This window comes from Onychostoma macrolepis, chromosome 03, assembly GCF_012432095.1.
Source record: "Onychostoma macrolepis isolate SWU-2019 chromosome 03, ASM1243209v1, whole genome shotgun sequence".
NCBI lineage: Eukaryota > Metazoa > Chordata > Actinopteri > Cypriniformes > Cyprinidae > Onychostoma > Onychostoma macrolepis.
The window spans coordinates 49,144,348-49,152,831 of NC_081157.1; the positions used below are offsets into that span (position 1 = coordinate 49,144,348).

Below are 8,484 nucleotides of genomic sequence, written 5' to 3' on the forward strand. Positions count from 1 at the left end.
AATCTCTGCCTCCTTTACTGGACTTTGATATTCTGGGTACTATCGATAGTCCAGAGTTTTGTGACATTATTTAGCTTACTTTGCTATAATTTGGTTAAATCGCAATCTGATTTTATTCTATATCCCTTAGTAAGCATATAATTTGTCCTCGGTATTCAGGGAACAGACACAGTCTCACTCTAAAAAGTCGTTTTATAGTCCATTCAAATAAAATGTTTTAATTGGTCAAACATTTAGAAGACTACAGCAAGTTATGTCAATTAAAATTTAACACTTTACTCCATGTGTTTCATATGTTACCTCAACTAAGATTTATTATTTAGGCATAATAAGAAATTGCGTGGGAACTAAAATATTTTTATAGTTTAACAAAATTATTAAAAATTATTAACTGGTGTTTATCAATCACTAAAAACACACAATTTACAACACATAATAGCCATTCTTTAATAACAATCTCCATTTATAACATTTGTCATACAGACTAAACATACAGGCTTAAAGAAAACAAGTCACCTACATCTCGGATGGCCTAAGGGTCAGTAAATTAACAGCAAATTTTCATTTTTGGGTGAACTATCCCTTTAAAGCTCCGGCTGACAAACATTACATCTGTAATATAACTGCAAAATTCAGTTTAAACTTTAATGAACTAAGAAAAACCTAAACAAGCTAAACAAAATGTTAGCAAAAAAACATTTACAAATATTACTACTGTTCACAATTACATCTTTAAAATGAGGCAGAAGTCACAAAAAAATAAAAAATAAAAAAAATGAAGCAGGAGTTACAGTATATAAAATCAAGTCAAGTCACCTTTATTTATAATGCACTTTATACAATACTGATCGTGTCAAAGCAGCTTTACAGTCAAACAGAATGAAATCATCATTCAGTTCAGCTCTCTTCCAATAGTGTCTATGCAATCAGCCAAGCGTCCCCAAATAAGCAAGCCAAAGGCGACAGCGGCAAGGACTCAAAACTCCATCGGTGACAGAAACGGAGTAGAAAACCTTGGGAGAAACCAGGCTCAGTCGAGGGGCAGTTCTCCTCTGGCCAGACAAAACCAGCATGGCATGGTTTAATTCCTGCACAGGTCAGACTGAGCAGAGGACTTGTCTGGTTCTGGCTGTAGAGGTCGTCTCTAGGTGCTGATCCACCATCTGATCTGGATACGGACTGGATCTGGGTGGCTATGGTGACCTCAGAATAAGAAACAGACTAATATAAGCGTAGATGCCACTGAGAACAATAAAGCACATTTTAATTGTGGTAAACACTCTAAACATTTACACACATTACCTGGAATGAAAACAATAAACTCCTAGTCTTGAAGGTACACACAGTATGTAGTTGTAGTGGAGCGGTCTGGTGTTTGGTGCCTTGGAAGAACTGACTGGGTTGCATCTGAAATCTTGCAGTGATGACAAAGCACCAAAGAAACCTTTGGCCACACCCTGATGGAGAAAGAAAAGTACATTTTAAGTTAAAAAAAGTTAAATTATATCCACTTAACAACTCATAAAACACTTTCTAAATGTCCACTCAAAAAAGTTGCAACATTTAGCATTCTGAATGTTGACTGGATTTGAAAATAACCATTAATTTAATATTTTTTAAAATATACTTGTGCAGACTTAATATGTCTTCTCAACTAAGCACAAGCAATAAAAAGAGTTCAACTTAAATATTTGGTAACACTTTATTTTGATAGTCCACTTTAGACATTCTACTAACAGTAAGAAACTTTGCAACTACACGTCAACTAGCAGTCATTAAGAGTATTAGTAGACTCGATCTCTGCTTAATAACTTCTAACACTTTATTTTGATGGGTACACAACATACAACATACTGACTATCAGAAACTTTACAAATATATGTCAACTTATTCTACTAACCCTAAACCTACCCGACTGAGAGTTAGTAGACATGTAGTTGCAAATTAATGAGAATTAGTTGACACGTAGTTACAAAGTTACTTATAGTAAGTAGAATGCCTAAAGTGGACTATCAAAATAAAGTGTAACCAAAGGTAACACTTTATTTTAGGGTCTCTTAACTAGTTGCTTATTAGCATGCATATTACTAGAATATTAGCCACTTATTAGTAGTAATTAAGCACATATTAATGCCTTATTCTACTTGACCTTATTCTACATCCCTAATCCTACCCAATACCTAAACTTAACAACTACCGCACTAACTATTAATAAGCAGCTAATTAGGAATTTAATGAGGTAAAAGTCGTAGTTAATAGTGAATTAGTGTTCCCTATTCTAAAGTGTTACCTAACCAAATATTTTTGCCCTTTCAACATTTTGTTAATTGGATTTTTTACAGTGTACATATGCCGCAGTATTATTGAATTGGGAGGAACATCATAACTAATTTACACAACTGTTAAAAATTCTGGGGTCAGGATTTTTACATCTTTGAAAGAAGTCTCTTATACTCACAACTCAAAAAACAGTTAAAACAATAACATTGTGAAATGATATTACAATTCAAGAGAACTGTTTTTTTTTTATTATTATTATTTGAGTATGTTAAAATTGTAATGTATCGCTGTGATCAAAGCTGAATTTAACATCATTACTCCAATCTTCAGTGTCACATGATCCTTCAAAAATAAATCTGATTTGCTGCTCAAGAAACATTTCTGATTATTAACAATATATATAAAAAAGATGTGCTGATAAACATTTCAGTGTAAACCTTTTTTTCTTCTTCTCAGGATTCATTGTTAAATAGACTCCAGACCTTTAAATGGTACAACCCAGACAGCACACGTACGTCTGGCCGACGTCGGCCCGATGTACAAAATTTCGTCGGCACGATGTCGCTCAGGGATCGTTTGCTAATCGGCAATACGTCGCCGCGACGTCGGCCTCTGATCGGACATGCCCTCCGGCCGATGTTGGGACGACGCAGCTGTAAATCCCGGCCGCTCTGCGTGGACGCGGTTTGCTCATCGTTACGGACCACCTGCAGCTGCCGCCGCTGGTTTATAATAAAACAATACACACCACTCTCAAGAACAGCTGCAACTTTATTCATATTTTCATTTAACACATTACACATACAAATACATTTACCAGATGTTTTGATCAAAAGCGGATAATTCAAGATTATTTGTAGTCTTTTGAAAATTAACCATGATTTTACCACAGCATTTGCAGTAAAACCATAGTAAACTCAAAATCAACCTTAGTTTTACTACAATCACCATGGTTTAACTATGACTGTTGCAGTAAAACCATAGTAAGTACAAAAATAACCATTACTATAGCATTTAAAGTAGTAAAACCATAGTAAAAATAAAATCTACCATAGTTTTACTACAGTAACCATGGTTTAACTATGGCTGTTGCAGGAAAACCATAGTAATAAAACCATGATTTCAAAAACTATGGTTACTATAAGTCATAGTTACCAGTTTTACTGAAGTATTACTACAATATTACTATAGTAGAATATGACATCGAAACTGTGGTTTCAAAAATAAAAAAAACATATGGTTACTATAATCATGCTTGCTACAGTTTTACTATAGTAAAACCATGGTTAAATATTGTACAAGTATAGCACTTTTCACAATACTTATCATTTCAAAGTAGGTTTACAGAATATGCATATTTCAAGGTTACAATTTAAAAACATCCTTTAATCAGCCAGAGGTGACTGAGACTCACTGGGGAAGACCATCTTCTGGCAACAAAATAATGTCCATATGACAGTAGTTCATAAAACAAGTCATGTGTTCTGTGCTGTCAGCATCGAAGGCTATCTTCATGGCAAAAACTGAGTTACAATAACAGTTGCATAAACACAAATTAAAAACCAGGCAAACAATAAATAAGCAGTTAAACATTTTAAATAGCATGATAATAATTCTAAAATATTTTTATTTAAAGTCTCTATTTTTCTGTTCAGTTAAACATTATCCTTCAACATTATTAAAGGGTAAGTTCAACAATTTTCAGTCCATTTTGTATTGTTACAATGTTGGTAACATATTTAAAGAACAATGTTTATTCTTTCTCCGAGATACCCAGTGTATTTGTCAGCAAACTGATGCAAAACAGCATTTTTCATTTAGATGCTGCAAAAGTGTTTGTCATTTTGTCAAAACTCATTTCATTTTGCGTCATCTTGCGAAGTGCTGCTTACAAATAAAAGGGGACAAATAGGGTCCATATAACTCAGAGAAAGAGTAAATATTGTTCATTTACAGATATTACAGACGTTGCAATAATACAATAGCGGTTGAAAATCGTCAAACTTACCCTTATAGGCAATATAAGGATAATATTTGTTTTGTGTGTCCAGTGTTTTGTGTGTCCATGTACAGTTGCCGTCATCTGTAGTCTTTGTGAGCGTTGGCATCTTCACAAGTGAGTTTGGATCCAAACTGGAGCTGGCTTCATCTCTAGTAACCTCGGATGGGCATCCTAAGATAGAAACAGGAAATCAAAAGAAGAAAGTTTAGCATAGCTGCTGTTCATATTATTCAGACATATAACTGGAGTGCAAGGTTATCAGATGTGTTGTGTGAATACTTGGCTAAAACATGTATTTTAATGGACTACACATGCCACAGTATATTTAAGTGGGTGGAACATCATATTTGTAATTTACACTACTGTTAAATGTTTGGGGTCAGTAAGATTTTTACGTCTTTGAGAGAAGTCTCTTCTGCTCACAAAGGCTGCATTTATTTGATCAAAATGAAGTAAAACTATTTAACAACAGTTTTCTGCATATTATGCAATGTAATTTATTTCTGTGATCAAAGCAGAACATTCATTACTCCAGTCTTCAGTGTCACATGATCCTTCAGAAATCATTCTGATACGCTGATTTGCTGCTCAAGAAACATTTCTGATTATTATCAATGTCAAATGCTGTACTGTTTTAAAACTTTATTCACCAAAGAATCCTGGAAAAATGAAGCAGCACAGCTGTTTTCAACGCTGATAAGAAGCAGAAAATTTAAATGATTTCTGAAGGATCATGTGACACAAAATTCAGCTTTATCATCACAGGAATAAATTACCTCTCCAAATATATTCAAATAGAAAACAGTTATTTTAAATTGTAGTAAATTGTAATAATTTCATACATTAAACTGTGGTTGGCATAAGAGACTTTCAAAACATAAAAAACAAAATAATCATACCAACCCAAACTTATGAAACAGTGTGTATGTTCGAGACTTTACTTACTAATCCTGCGGTTTATAGCATCTTGGTGATGTTGTCTTACAGGAGTTCACACGGACTCTGCTGGGTGCAGCAGGCCATCAGCACTGAAGAATCTAGGAACAAAACAAGCAATTTGACACAGAGCCAACAATATTTAGTTTGCAACTAGAAGGAAACGAGCTAGAGCAGCAGTAAAATGCAGATAAAAGAAAGAATAATACATATAGCAATATAATAACATATACATATATAACTAATACTACTAATAATATAATCTTAAGATAACAGAATCTATGTTTTTAGTTTTAGGTCGAGTGTCACTTATGTTCAGATAAAATCTTACTAAACAAGTCTCTAGTTTTGTGTTCAGTTAAACATTATCCTTCAACATTATTAAAGGGTAAGCTAAAACATTTTCAGTCCATTTTGTATTGTTACAATGTTGGTAACATATGTAAAAGAACAATGTTTATTCTTTCTCCGAGATACCCAGTTACAAGCATTAGTGACAGAATCATCAGCCAATCAAATTTTGAAGTTCAATGACAGTCTGCCCTCTGGGTCTAGTGACGTGCCCAGTGCTACCCCCAGCATTATACCGCCCTTTTAGTGAGGGATTTCCAAGGTACAAAAGTGAAATTTAATGAAAAGAAAATGACAGCTGCAGTCACCGGCGCCTATACACCAGATCTTGTTGCCTAGCTACTAAAAACACCTTTTCAAGGCGCTCTTTTGAAGACAAACGAGAATGACTGAGAAAGGAAGACCTACACCCAAACTGAATTCGCTAACAAAGGCCAGCAAAGTTTTTATGCGCCATTTCAAAGATTGCAACTATGAGTGCTATGAGTGGCTAACAGCTAGCACTGAGCACAAGTTATTTTGTTGACATGTTTACTTTTTAATCCAAGTAAAGAGGCATGGAATGATAGACCCAGGGACTTTATTTACAAGTGACAGGTGAGTGCTTTATTATTTGATGAGTATATCATGCACATTGTTATGGAGGTGTACATGGTGCGTTGATAATACTGTGGTGTGGTGTGTGGATGTCCAGCATTTGTACAGTTTTGCTGCTTTGGGCACGTTGTCATTTTAGAGTGACGTGAATGTGCATAGTGACTTGTGTATTGGCGGATTACTTTTACTGACCATGATGTAGGAAAATTTACTCTGCATTTAACCCGCCCTAATCTAGCCTACTGTTGAAATTGTTGATCAGCAGTCACTGTTGTTGAGAGCCTGTGTGTGGCATAATACATGCATTATGCATATGGCTACATTAGCTGTAAAAGAGATGTGTAAAATGTGTACATGTAGTTTACAGTTGCTTACTGAAGGCCCTGACTGAAACCCCACGGTACGCCACTGTCTGACAGTAGGTTCACTCCAACTGTGCTGGGTGCAGCAGGCCATCACCACTGAAGAATCTAGGAAAGAAACAAGCAATCTGTCACAGAGCCAACAATATTTAGTTTGCAACTCCAGGTTTATTAGAAGGAAACGAGCTAGAGCAGCAGTAAAATGCAAATAAAAGAAAGAATAATATATAACAATTATTAACAAATATATATATACACACATACACATACACACACAACAAATTCTACTACTACTACTAATAACAACATAATCTTAATATAACAGAATCTATGTTTTTAGTTTTAGGTTGAGTGTCACTTACGATTTGATGTCAAGGCCTTCTTAAAATTGGCTAAATATATTCTGAAAAATGCACATTAATATATTTCATGATCTATATTTCAGCTTCTTCATTTCACCTGTATTTCTAAGTCAGTAGCTCCCTTCAGAAATGTTGAAATCTTGGAGCTTCCCTTCTGTTATGTAGAGTTTCTTTCTGTCCTCCTGAAATCACAGAACAATTTTTATTAATATTTGTTTACCATGAAATATCAAAACTTGTTTTCAGTCGATTACACTCTCCATGTAAGTGATGTCATTGATTCAGTAAAGGCTTTTCCAACAATCCTTTGACAAATCGCCAGGAAAACCTTTACAGAGCTATCAAAATCTCTCATATGGGTAGCTGACATATCAATGTGGTGTGACAGCAAAAAAAAAAAAATAATTAAAATAAACTAACATTGAAGATAAACCTCTCTCATGCTATTTGTAACTCTAAGAATGAAGATACATTTTTCTCAAGTTATTTGTCGTTTTTTTTTCTTCTACATTTTTGCTGTCACACCGTAGGACACAGTCCAATTTTTATTTTATTCGAATATTTGATTAAAAGCCCAGGGTTTCATAAACACGAGCTCAATATAGAGTTAGCATACCTGAAAACTGCTAAGATGCTAACAGACTTTTTCGAAGACACTAAACCATTTCTATAAAATAAATATTTAATTGAAACATGTCAATAACAAGTAAGAAACGTGTCAGGGACGTTTGTATGTAATATTTGTATGATTAAGTTTAGGGACTATACAGTACTTACCTGAAATCAGTGAAAACCGCAGCGCGAGACGGAGATTACTGTTTGCCAGTAGTTGTGTCAAAGCCCCGTTTCCATGGCAACTCTGCTCCCCGCTCGAGCAGAGCTCAACGCGCACACAGCATTTACACAAATAAACATATAGGAAGAAAATATTACATTAATAAATTACAGTCTCGTTCAATTAATATTCAATAATGAACTTAAAACTCAATTTGTAGTTCAAAAAGCAACAGCAACAATAGCTCACCGTATAGAGACGGATTCTTTCTGGCAGCCTGTAAAAGAGTGAAAAACACGGCGAAAAAGACTGCGGTCAAGCCAGCCGCACTTTTTTTGTATGCGCGTCTAATCGTGCACTTACGGTACGGGTGCTGAGAGCGGTCTAAATAGATGTAAAGAGGCTGTCATACCGGCGTTTCCTTTTTACGTTTATTTTTTATTTTAATGTTTGCAAATACATTATTTTTGTACATAAATGTTTGTATTGTACATTAATTATCATATTAATGTTAATAAATGTTAATATTAATGTTGTTTATTCATTGTTATTTTTTTATTTTAATGTTTGTGAGTGTGTATGTACAATATATATGTATTATGTATATATATATATATATATATATCATTTTCAAACACTCATAAAAACCTTTTCTTAATAGGTTAGCTCATTCTTTCAATTAATATTTGATCCTGACTATCAATGTATCAATTTTCAAGTCAATTTACTGTACAGTTTCAGAGAAAATTAAAGGTTCCTTTATAGGTTAGCTCATTCTTTCAATTTATATGTATTCAGAGTGACCCTGACTATCACTGT

General features: G+C 34.2%; 1 long non-coding RNA gene across 1 annotated transcript; it reads right to left on the reverse strand.

Moving 5' to 3' along the window:
* Positions 1 to 5,226: 5,226 nt before the first annotated feature.
* Positions 5,227 to 8,276, reverse strand: LOC131537126 (uncharacterized). Its single transcript, XR_009270169.1, has 4 exons — positions 7,668 to 8,276; positions 6,988 to 7,072; positions 6,542 to 6,636; positions 5,227 to 5,319 (listed from the first exon to the last, which is right to left on the reverse strand). It is a non-coding gene; the product is annotated as an uncharacterized LOC131537126 (long non-coding RNA).
* Between the last annotated feature and the right edge of the window lie 208 nt (positions 8,277 to 8,484).